Raw genomic sequence first — 12,006 nt, 5'->3', positions numbered from 1 at the left:
ACTTCCATACAGAGCTTTTAACTGCCTGTGCAAAAGCCTCCGTTGTGATAAGCTGCAATGTTTTAGGTCAGGAGTCACCAAACTTTTCTATAAAGGACCAGACAGTAAATATTTTCGGCTCTGTGGACTATATGATCACTATGGCAATTATTCATTTCTGCCTTATTACATGAAAGCAGCTATCAACGATATGTAAGCAAATGCACATGGCTTTGTTCCAATAAAACTTTATCTGTGGACACCAAAATTTGAATTTCGTATAATTTTCATGTGTCAAATAGTTACTAGATTTCCCATACAACCATTTAAAAATGAAAAAGAAAAAAAAACATTCTTAGCTCAGGACGGTAGCAAAATAGGCAGTGTGCTGAATTTGGCCCACAGGCAGTAGCTTGCAGACCCCTATGCCCTGAAAGTTCTCTGATGGAGAGACTGGTGAACTGTAGGGCAGGGAGAGCTGAGCTCTGACTTATATATATGACTCATTGGGCATGAGTCCCATGTAAGTTGTATAGTTAGCCAATGTTGTTCAGGAATGAAGGGAAGGACCATAAGGGCCCTTTTTTGTGAGACAAATTTATTGATATAGACAGTCCTCATTATTTACAAATTCAAACTTGCCTACTGGTTAGAATTCATTCATAACTCCAAAATCAATACTCAAGGTACTTTTTTGAAAATTAGAGACAGGATCTCGCTCTGTTGCCCAGGCTGTAGTGCAGTGGCACAATCATAGCCCACTGCAGCCTCAAACTCCTGGACTCAAGTGATCCTCCCGCCTTGGCCTCCCAAAGCGCTGCAATTACAGGCATGAGCCACCACAGTTGGCCTTTGCTCGAGGTATTTTTGCAATCATTCTCTGACTTGTGGGGAACAGCAAAAAATTTGAGTCACCCAATGCTCCTGTTCTCAGCTGAGATATAACAAAATAATGCGCTGCCCTCTTGTTTCAGCTCATGTTAGGTACACGTGTCCCTTTCAGAGTCTATTTAGCAACATGTTTTTCACACGTTGGTGCTTTTGGTTGGTGATTTTGCTGTTTAAAATGCCCCCTAAGCATAGTGCTGAACTGCTGAATTAGCTGTGGTCTGAATGTTTGTGTATTTCCAAAATTCATAGTTTGAAGCTTAATCACCCGTGTAAGAATGACAGGAGATAGGGCCTCTGGGACATGATTAGGTCATGAGAACACAGCCCTCATGAACGGGATTAGTGCCCTCATGAAAGAGGCCCCAGAGAGCTGCCTTACCCCTTCTACCGAGTGAAGACACAATGAGAAGGTGACATTTATGAACCAGAAAGTGGACCCTTATCAGGATCTACCAAATCAAGTGGACTGTCAAGTGGTATTAGCAGGACCCTCATTCATTGACACTGAATGGGCTGGTGTCTTCATGGTGAATTTCCCAGCCTCCAGAACTGTGAGAAATACATTTCTGTTTTTTATAAGCTATCCAGCTTATGGTATTTTGTAAGAGCAGCCCAAATGGACAAAGTTCCTAAGTGGAAGACAGCTGCAATGTCCTTGTTAAAAAAAAAATGTCTTAGATAAGCTTAATTCAAACATGAATTATAGTACTTTTGACATGAGTTCAATGTTAATGAATCAACTATATATATTAAATAATGTGTCTTTAAACAGAAACACACTTAAAACAAGGTTATGTACTAACTGGCTGATGAGAATGTTGTGATGAGGTTTATAGCAGCATAACTTATTTCCCCCTAGGTGTGATGTTTCAGTATTTGCTAATTTGGTGTTCATGATGACTTTACTGAATATAACTACTTCAAATAATGAGAACTGACTGTATACTGACACTAAAAAGAAGTCATTGTGATATGTTGTATGTTCCTTTCTGCTACTTCATAAATTGTGTTTAAGCTTTAGTGAGAAAGGCTGAAACTATTTTAAATAAAGTTTTTGGATGATTTCATGATTTTAGGTCTCTATAATTCCGTGGTTCTGATCTCCCAGATAACCAGGCTGTTGTCTGGTACTGTGTATGGCATAGAAAGCTATTTTAAAAGTCTTCACTTGTAGGTCATTTATCTGCCAGCCCACAAACTGTGCTCCAACTAGTGAAACACCTCAGGCCTAAACTATCAGCAGGACCCCCCTGGAGATTTCGCTGATGAACATTTTGCTGCATTGTACATATTTAACACAGCTTTCTGGACTGTCTGGATGGTACTGTATACCAACCATAATTAATGACTCAAATGTAAGTATTCACTGCATGTGTCAACCAGAAGACCTGGCACCTTTATTATGTCCTTGGATGTGATTTTTATTTGCAAACACTGCATAAAATCACTGGCTTTGTATTTTGGAAATGCATCATGTGGGGTGGTCCAACAGAGGAAGTTATTTGGAAACGGAAGAGGATGTTGGGGACTGGATCCATTTGAGAGTTGAGGTTCAGTCAGAGCCAAAAAAAAAAAAAAAAGGTGTTTCAAATGCGTTTAAAAATATATTAACAAGTAAGCTGATGTGTCTTTGGGACACACACTCATTTAAAAAAATTAATGACTAACTTCTCTTGACCAAAAATCTTATGAGATAGGTACAATTATTATCATCTTCATTTTATAGATGAAGAAAGTGAGGCATAGAGATGTCATGTCACTTGCCCAGGGTCACACAGCAAATTAGTAGCAGAGCCAGAATTTGAACTCAGGGAGTCTTATTTCAGAGTCTTTTCACTTCACTCCCTATTGCTACATGGACCCTCAATAAAGCACTGAATAATTGTGCAGGAGACCCAACTCCAACACAACAAGGACTTTTATACTGTAGTTCTTCCCACTAGCAGGAATATTCAACTCATTATTCTTTCTTTTATTCTCTTTCCCGTCCTAATTCTTTTATTTCCTTACTTCTTTTATCAAGGCCTCACTTACATACAGCAAAATTCACCCTTTTTGGCATATAGTCTGTAAGTTTTTGACAAACATATATGGTCATGTAACCATCATCACAATCATGACTGAATAGTTCTAGCACCTCAAAAAAGTCCTTCATGTCCCTTTGAAGTCAATCCTTGTCCCCATTCCAGCCATGGATGCCTCGCTTTGGGGCATCCATAAGCTCCAAAGGATCTTTGCACAGATTTCAAAAATAGAACTTGGATTATATGGGCAATTTATAATTTTTTATTATCACTAGTTTCTAACTGGAATTTAGTGTTACTTCAACTGTGAATATAGGTAACAAACTACAGAAATATTAGCAGTACTTGTGACTCAGTCACCAATAGAAACCACAGATATTTTGATATCACATCATGGTGGTTGCCTATATTGCAAAATATTGTTTATACTCCTGATAACTTTGCCATTACAGTAGTTATTAGATCTATTACTAGAAATTGTTATTTACTGCATTAATATATAAGTACCTTTGTGTTTATAATACAAATGTATTTAATGTTTTAGAAACTGTTATTTCAAAATAATTTAAGTTTAATTTTAAAATGTATTTTTCTAAGAAAGGGTTTATAAGCTTTCCCAACTTACTAAAGAGATCCCCTTTTCTAGAGCATGGCCCTAAGAGAAATCATATTTTGGCAAAACGAGTCATTCTTGACTTATTCCACCATCCTGGGCAACAAAGAAACAAAACACACGAATAAGCAAAAAACACTTCAGCTATTCACCAAGACAACATTTCCACCAAGTGAAAGATAAAGAAATAGATAAGACTCAATTACTGTCCAGACTGATGGAGGAACTATATATCTTTTTTTTTTAGACAGAGTCTTGCTTTGTCACCCATGCCGGAGTGCAGCGGTGCGATCTCAGCTCACCGCAACCTCCACCTCCCAGGTTCAAGCGATTTTCCAGCCTCAGACTCCCAAGTAGCTGGGATTACAGGTGCGCACCACCACACCCGGGTAATTTTTGTATTTTTAGTAGAGACGTTTCGCCATGTTGGCCAGGCTGGTCTCGAACTCCTGACCTCAAGCGATCTGCCCGCTGCGGCCTCCCAAAGTGCTGGGATTACAGGCATGAGCCACCACGCCCAGCCAGAATTACATATCTTTTCTTAAAGCTCATTCTTAAAGCCAAATGATGCCACTGTTGTCTGCCGAGGAGGACTGTTCAATGGTACCACCTGCCTCCTCTATGGAAATCTGCATGGACTACAAGGACGCTTGTTCTTCCAGGTCTCTGCAACTGCCACAGGGCTGACAGGGACCTCAGACAGAGGAACCAGCCATCTGTGAGCTCAAGAATGACTCTAAAAGGGAAAATGGGTTATCAGCCACTCTAAAGATTAGGCACAAGCTGAACATTTATGTTCTCCAATTATTTGGGATTACTTTTAAATCAGGATTGTATATTTATATTTATATTTATATTTTTTTAGAGACAAGGTCTCACTCTGTCACCCAGGCTGGAGTGCAGTGGTGTGATCATAGCTCACTGCAGCATCGAACTCCTGGACTCAAGCGATCTTCCCACTTTGGCCTCCCAAAGCGATAGGATTACAGGTGAAAGCCACAGCACCAGCCAGGATTGTATTATTAAGGCACATGTGCCTTAGTCTGTCACTTCTGAGTTGTTTCTCTCTTAACTTACTAATATAAGAAGCAAATCCACAGACAAACAGGGATGGGAATAAGCAATTTCCATAAGAAATACAAACAGCCAATAAATATACAAAAATCCTTCACTGATAGTCAGAAATAAATATTAAATGAGATTTTTTTTTTCTCCTATTAGATTGGTAGAAACAGAATTACTTTTATAAGACAAAAGAATTGAGGTAAGATACATGTTGACTACCTTAAATCCCAATATGGGATTTAAATAAAAAAGCAACTTCTTTAAAAATTCAAAGATGAATTTAAAATTTTCTTAGGAAGGTAATTCTGAAGCTGATTTCAAGAGGCAAAGCTAAAATAATGAATGTAAGATTCTAAATCACAAGTTATATAGATGTAATATAGAAAAATCACAGGTGCTGTTGACCTTATCTTTAGCCTTTGGTAATCAGGACTTGAACTGTAACAGCCTTTTATTTCTACCTACCCCCAACCCTCTGCTTTCATGTACTTTACCTCTCCTTACCTCTCCGCAGCCAGACAGTGACTTAGGCAAATAGGAAGGGAGGTGATGTGCTATTATTGCTTTAAAAGGCTTTCATCTCTTTCATGGTTTTTCATGGTGTTATTATCTCTTATCAGTAGTTAATTTATATAGTATTTCCATGATGCCTTCTTAACAACATCCAGTGTATTAGCGTCACCTCCTCCTTACATGGTAAATTCACTTCAACACTGCATTGGCCAGAAAGGACATGCAGTAAATGTTAATCAATTCTACTGCCATAAGAAACGTGCATGGAGTTAAAGTTCACAAGAAACAGAAGCTAGAGAACTAACAGCAAAGTTGAACTTGCTGCTCATTAGTTCACGATCACACTCCCCCAAGGTGAAGAGAGACACTCTCACCTGAAACCAGTGCTAGAAGTAGTTATCCTGTTCACACAGCACACCCTACTGCCCATGGGGGAAAGTTCACTTCCAATGCACAATTGGAAAATTAAATATGGACCCTGCTGGCCAGCCTCTACCTAAATCTCATCTCTAGTCGATCGCAATTCAATAACATGCATGTCTTCTTTTGCCCCTACCTTTTGTGATGGCTTCAGCTGAAACATAAAAGTGCTTTAAAAGATTAATAGGTCCATCTTGGTGCCAGGTGAAGTAAATTCCCAATTCATTCAATCCTCACTGTGATGTTTTGCACTTGGTACAAAGTAGATGCACAATAATGTTTTATAAAAGCACCACAATAAGATAGGCATTATTTTTATCTTTTTATTTTCAGAAGACTTAAAAGGATTAATTAGTAACTCTCCAAAGACCCCAAAGCACAAGTAAGTGGGGGAGCCAAGAGTTGAACCTCATCTAACTCCGGAGGGTATGCTTAATGACTACACTATATTACCCTCTTATTCCTTAATGCTAATATAAGCTTTCAGCATTAAAAAGAAGTGAACCGTCAGATGATAATTAGTTTCAAAGTCTACCATAACAGGTTAGGCCTTTTAATCGCTTTAATACCACAGCTTTTGCTAAAGATTGATCAAGAACACAAGCCATTTCCTAAATACCTCACACAAAGGCAACTCTAAGCAAGTGCTAACTAAAATAGGGCATATGCCATGTTATCGATAGGAATCCGAAGTTAAACAACAGAATGGGCTAAGTGGAGCTTCTGGCATATGCTGGGATGTAACAACCCTTCTCTTTAAATCAGGTGTTGCACCCATATAGTTTGCTAAGGATAAGGTATGAATAAGGAAATGCTGGGGCTGTAATGAATAGGTTTTCATTATTGTGGATTTGAAACAAACTTTTAAAAGTGCGTGTGTGTGTGTGTGCATGTGTGTGTGTGTTGGGTAGAGGATTACGGAGATTAACATTCAAAAGACAGTCAACAGAGAATAGTCTGGAAGTGGAAGGAATTTACGACTTAGGCTTAGAGTCTTCTCACATTAACACCAATCTATTGGTAATGCCTGCCTGGAGCCCTGTTTCAGGAAGTATTGTGAGACCTGTTCTGAGTTCTACAAAGAAAGGGTGCTGTGTTGATTAATAATGTCTGTCCTGGCAGAGGAAAGGAGGGGAGCATATTAACTGCATAGTTGCTTTTCTTAGGACTAGAACATTCACAGGAGTGCCATATTTGTTCATTATCACAGAGCTATCTCAGAGCTGCCAGCTAGGACTGAGAGGAAAGATCACACTGCAGACCCAGGATATTTAAATCAGAAAATAATTTGAACCGTGAAAACACAAGGGTCTATGGGATTTATCCTCAGATGTAATAAGATAAGCCCACAGATGCACTTAGGGGCTGAGATGACAGAAAGGCCACTTGGCTGAGAAACAGGAGGGAAAAAGAGCCAAGCAATATGGCTGAGAATTTGTTCTCCATACTGGTACAACAGAGCTTGGTAGATTTGCTATTTCTTTGGCTCAGCCTCATTGGTTTTGGAAATGTGACTATTTATAGGGATTCTTATTTTTCTTATTTCTTTCACTCATCCCTTAAAAGTTTTAAGCAAAGTCTACTTGAAAAATGTCAGCCTGTCTCAGGTGTGCTGAGAGAAAATTAAGTTTTGTCAATGTTTAGTCAGAATATAAAAGGAGGGGAAAACTGACCTCTGGTGGTAAGTTTGGAAAATCCCTAATACAAAGATTTCCAAAAAGTGATCCAGGAAGCGTTAACCCCTCAATATTTTCTGTGGGAGAAGGGCTCTGTGGTAAAAATAACTCTGGGAAACAATTACATATTATATAAATATAATATATATTTATATGTTATATATTTATAATATATTGTTATATATTATTTAATATACCTGTTTTTTGGCAACTCATTGTGTTGAAGCCCTTAAGAATTCCTGCAGAAGAGAAACTATTTAACGCCTTTTAATTCAGCATTTTCTAAATTTGTTTGAATATAAACATGAAATATATTTTTAAAATTAACCTAATATTTTGGGAGACATGAACCTTAGGGAGGAGAATATAAGATCACGTTTTCCCCGTCTAATATGGAGAATTCCTTTCAGAGCTCTTCTCTGATAAAACCTTAGAACACTTGTGTTTTTACATGTAGCCTTCCCTTCCTTGTTCTCCTCCATGACTGTGTTTAGTAAGAAGCTAGGTAAATGTTTTTTTTTTTTTTTTTTTTTTTGAGACAGTCTTACTCTGTCACCCAGGCTGGAATGCAGTGGCTCCATGTTGGCTCACTGCAACATCCAACTCCCAGGCTCAAGCAATTCTCCTGCCTCAGCCTCCCAAGTAGCTGGGATTACAGGCATGCGCCACCACACCCAGCTAATTTTTGTATTTTTAGTAGAGACTGGGTTTCACCATGTTGGCCAGGCTGGTCTCGAACTCCTGACCTCGAGTGATCCGCCCACCTCGGCCTCCCAAAATGCTCGGATTACAGGCGGCATGAGCCACCACGCCCAGCCAAGAAGCTAGGTAAGTGTTAAAGAATAATTTCCCAGTTACAGACAAATCATTTACATATTTTAAGTTAACAAGCATCTACTGAAGAAAAGCTAGTAGCTGTATCAGTGCACTCAAGCTTTCAGTTGTAACTATGCAGTAGAAATCTTAAAAAGGCCAACATAGTTTATAGATGACTCTTCTAATACAGAAGCTCTTCAGAGCTGGGAGTTGGTAAAACAGTGGCTCAGACTATTTTGTGCTCTGGAGCTATATAATTTTGGGGTTTGATGACAACCAGTTGTGCATCTCACTAGCTGTGTGACCTGGGGCATGTTACATAACCTCTCTGTTCTCAGTGATCTCATCTGTGAAACGGAAATCACAATATCTCCTAGTTCTGTTGGGGATTAAATAAGTTAACACTTGTAAAGTTCTTAAAAGAACAAGTGTTAACTCTTTTAATCCCCAGCAGAACTAGGAGGTACTATGATTTGGCAGTTGGCTGGTAATTTGTTGCTTCTTAATTTGCACCACTAAAGTTAGGTGCATGAGGCATCGTTACAAGGAAAACAGATTTTTTTCTTTTAAAAATATTGTACTTTTGTTTTAGATCCTGAGACTACTAAGAAATTTTAACAGATTGTCACTAAAATGTATTATGGTGGTATTTTAAACTATTAACACTTTTTCTTTGGAAAAACCAGGAAAGTTTTCCTCTTCTTAACATTAAAAAAAACTGTGGTAAAGTAGATAAAACAAAAATTCATCATTTAAACTATTTTTAAGTGTACAGTTCAGTGGTATTAAGTACATTCACATTGTTGTGCAACCATCACTCTCATCCTTCTCTAGAACATTTTCATTATCTCAAACTGAAACTCTGTGCCCACTAAACTGTAACTCCCCATTCCCTCTTCCCTACAGCTCTTGGCAACCACCACTCTGCTTTCCATCTCTATGAATGTGACTACACTAGGTACCTCTTACAAGTAAGATCATACAGTATTCATCCTTTTGCGACTGGCTTATTTCATGTAGCATAATGCCCCCAAGGGTCATTCATGTTGTAGCATGTGTCAGAGCTTCATAATACACACCATTTTGGCAGCTTTTTTCCCTCTGTTACTTAATACCTTTGAGAGATCTACCCTGACACTTTTTAAAGGTCAGAGTGTTCTATTAGATGGAAGTATCATCATTTATCCACTCCTCTCCTATCAACAACCATACAAATTGCACCCATAATTTTGCTATTATAACAATGCTAAAGTGAACACACTTGTGCATATATCATTTTGTATTTGTGCCAGTTTATCTGGAAGATGAATCCCTAAAAATTATGTTACCTGGTCAATAAGAATGTGCATTTAGAATTTTGATAAGTACTGCCAAGTTAACTTCTAAAAATATTGCCCCTACTGGCATTCTCATCAACAGTATATGAGAGCCTTTTTGTCCATATCCTTCCAATGAGGAGTATTTAAAATATTTTTTTGTCCTCTTCCAGTCTCATAGGTGATGAGCATGGTTATTTAAAATAGATATCCCGACACAAAGAAAAGATAAATATTCAAGGTGATAGATATCCCAATTACCCTGATTTGATCGTTACTCATTGTATACATGTATCAAAATATCATATGTATCCCTAAAACGTGCACAACTATGACATATCAGTACAAAATCCACACACACGAAATAAAACAGGTATAAGGGAGGACTTGATGGTATACAATGTGGGCAGAAGGGTGCTCGGGTGAAATTTGAGGGCATCAGAGTCCTCCTCTGGTCTCTATTTGGAGACCTCTTCTTTTTTTTTTTTTTTTTTGGTTTTGTTTTGTTTTGAGACGGAGTCTCACTTACTCTGCTGCCCAGACTGGTGTGCAGTGGCACAATCTCTGCTCACTGCAACTGCTGCCTCCTGAATTCAAGTGATTTTCCTGCCTCAGCCTCCCAAGTAGCTGGGATTACAGGCATGCACCACCATGTCTGGCTAATTTTTGTATTTTTTGTGGAGACGGGGTTTCATCATGTTGACCATGCTGGTCTCAAACTCCTGACCTCAAGTGATACACCCACCTCAGCCTCCCAAAGTGCTGGGATTACAGGCATGAGCCACCACGCCCGGGCCTAGATGACTCTTCTTATTGATCCAAGGCAGAGAATGGTATTCCAGTACAAACAGGACTAGAAAGAGTTCTGCTTGGTACTATAATCAGGACTGATATTGAGTAGGAATGCACACATACAGCTATGCTTGGTTAAGATATTGACAACTCCACCATAGTGGTTGGCAACTCACCAGTCCCTGAGCCCCATTCTTGAATCCCAGCCACCTCCCCACAATCCAGCACCTCAAGGGTAAAACCTACTGCCACAAGAGGCCCTTGCAGACCCTGCCCAGCACTATGGCCAAGGCCTATTTAGGCTGATCCTTATTTGTGCTGAGAGGCTGTTAATAGTATCAATATTGCTCCTGCCTACCTGGGTCTAACTTTTTGTAAGACTCCCTTCTATTTCTGAGCCTCTAGCACTGTTGTAAAGATGTTTTCTGTCTATTTCACAATGACAAGATCCTGTCTTTCTCATTCATTCTTTCACTCTCAAAATCTTTATTGAGTACCTCGTATATGGCAATTTCTGGACCAGGATCCCAGAATATTACTGTGAAGAGGGCAAATGCTGTCCCAGGCCTCAGGGAACTTATACACCAGGAGAGAAGGCAGGTGAAAAGTAACTGAAGAGACAAATTAGTTCATGGTAGTAATGAGTGCTATAAAGAAAACAGGGAAGGCTATAAAGGTGAGTTAATGAATGACTGACTTCTGCCCTCATTGCCTATCTGCGCATCCGCTCTTAAACCTACTTCAAATAATCAAGTTCAGCACCTATCAGACTGGCAAGGATGAAACAACTTTGGAATACTCCTTGTTGCAAGGATATGGAAAAATAGGCTCTCATATTCATTGTTGATGAGAATGACAGTAAGGACAATATTTTTGGAAGCTCCATTCTCAGAGGAGGCCCCTTTAGTAGAGAAGCCAGAGAAGCCCCAGTCTAAGACTTAAAGGAAAAAGATACAGGAACAAGGGAGGGAAAGGAGCCAGGCTGCATTGTGCAGTGGGTGCAAAAAATCTAAGTGGAAAATCACTGCTTGTGTTTTAGAGGGAATCAAAGAAGGCAAGAATGAGGACAGGGAGCTAAGGAGGTGAGGCTAGAGACAATGTCTGGGACCAGGTCAAGTCCAGCCTTACAGATTACAGCAAAGAGTTTAAGATGGTCTTATTTGTAACTTAAGAAAAGTCCTGCACCATTTAAGTCTGTATTCTCCAATGCTTCTCAAGGTGCTTGAATCAAGGAGACAATCAATAAGAGTTTGTTTGAGAAGTACACTGAGCCCCTGTAGCTTTTTTCTATCTCTGCCTGGCACCCATCAGTTCCTGTGACAGCTGCTTGAACAGTACAAATATGCCCAGCGTTAAAGAACTGATATCTTCCACTTCCCCAACATCTGTTATGCTCTTCCACATCTTTGCCCGCTTTAAAACAAACAACTGAAATTTCCATCCCTGAAGTACACTTTACTCAATGATAAAATCAACCAATAATTACTGAGCACTTTTTATGGGCTCAGCATTCTTTCAAGTGCTTTGCCTATATTGACTCATTTCATCTACTGAGCAACTCTATAAGGTAGGTTTTAATATCACCCACATTTTACAGATGAGGAAACTGAGGCAAAGGGAGATTAATCATTTTGACCACAATTATGCAAGTGGTAAGTGGTAGGGCAAGATCTCCAGAGTCGAAGTCCTTAACTGCTACATCTCTCCAGCAGGCGCCCGCATGTGGATTTGCAATCTTACCATTGATTTCACCAAAGGAAGCATTTTGAGACATAAAATGCTGTTCCTAACTGTTGCACATTTTACTCAGGTGCAGTTCATAGTTTTGCATGTTTTACATCAATGTCCTTCAAACCGTTTTTGCCTGTCAGATATGAACTTCTGAGAGCATCTCATGAAGA

General features: G+C 39.2%; 1 protein-coding gene across 3 annotated transcripts in view; it reads right to left on the bottom strand.

Annotated features, from left to right (window-relative positions):
- FRMD4B (FERM domain containing 4B) overlaps positions 1-12,006 on the bottom strand; it is a 370,979-nt gene that overhangs the window by 252,116 nt on the left and 106,857 nt on the right. The gene's annotated exons all lie outside the window — the stretch shown is intronic.

This window comes from Pongo abelii, chromosome 2 (genome assembly GCF_028885655.2).
Source record: "Pongo abelii isolate AG06213 chromosome 2, NHGRI_mPonAbe1-v2.0_pri, whole genome shotgun sequence".
Classification (NCBI taxonomy): domain Eukaryota; kingdom Metazoa; phylum Chordata; class Mammalia; order Primates; family Hominidae; genus Pongo; species Pongo abelii.
This window is presented reverse-complemented; position numbering and strand designations above follow the sequence as displayed.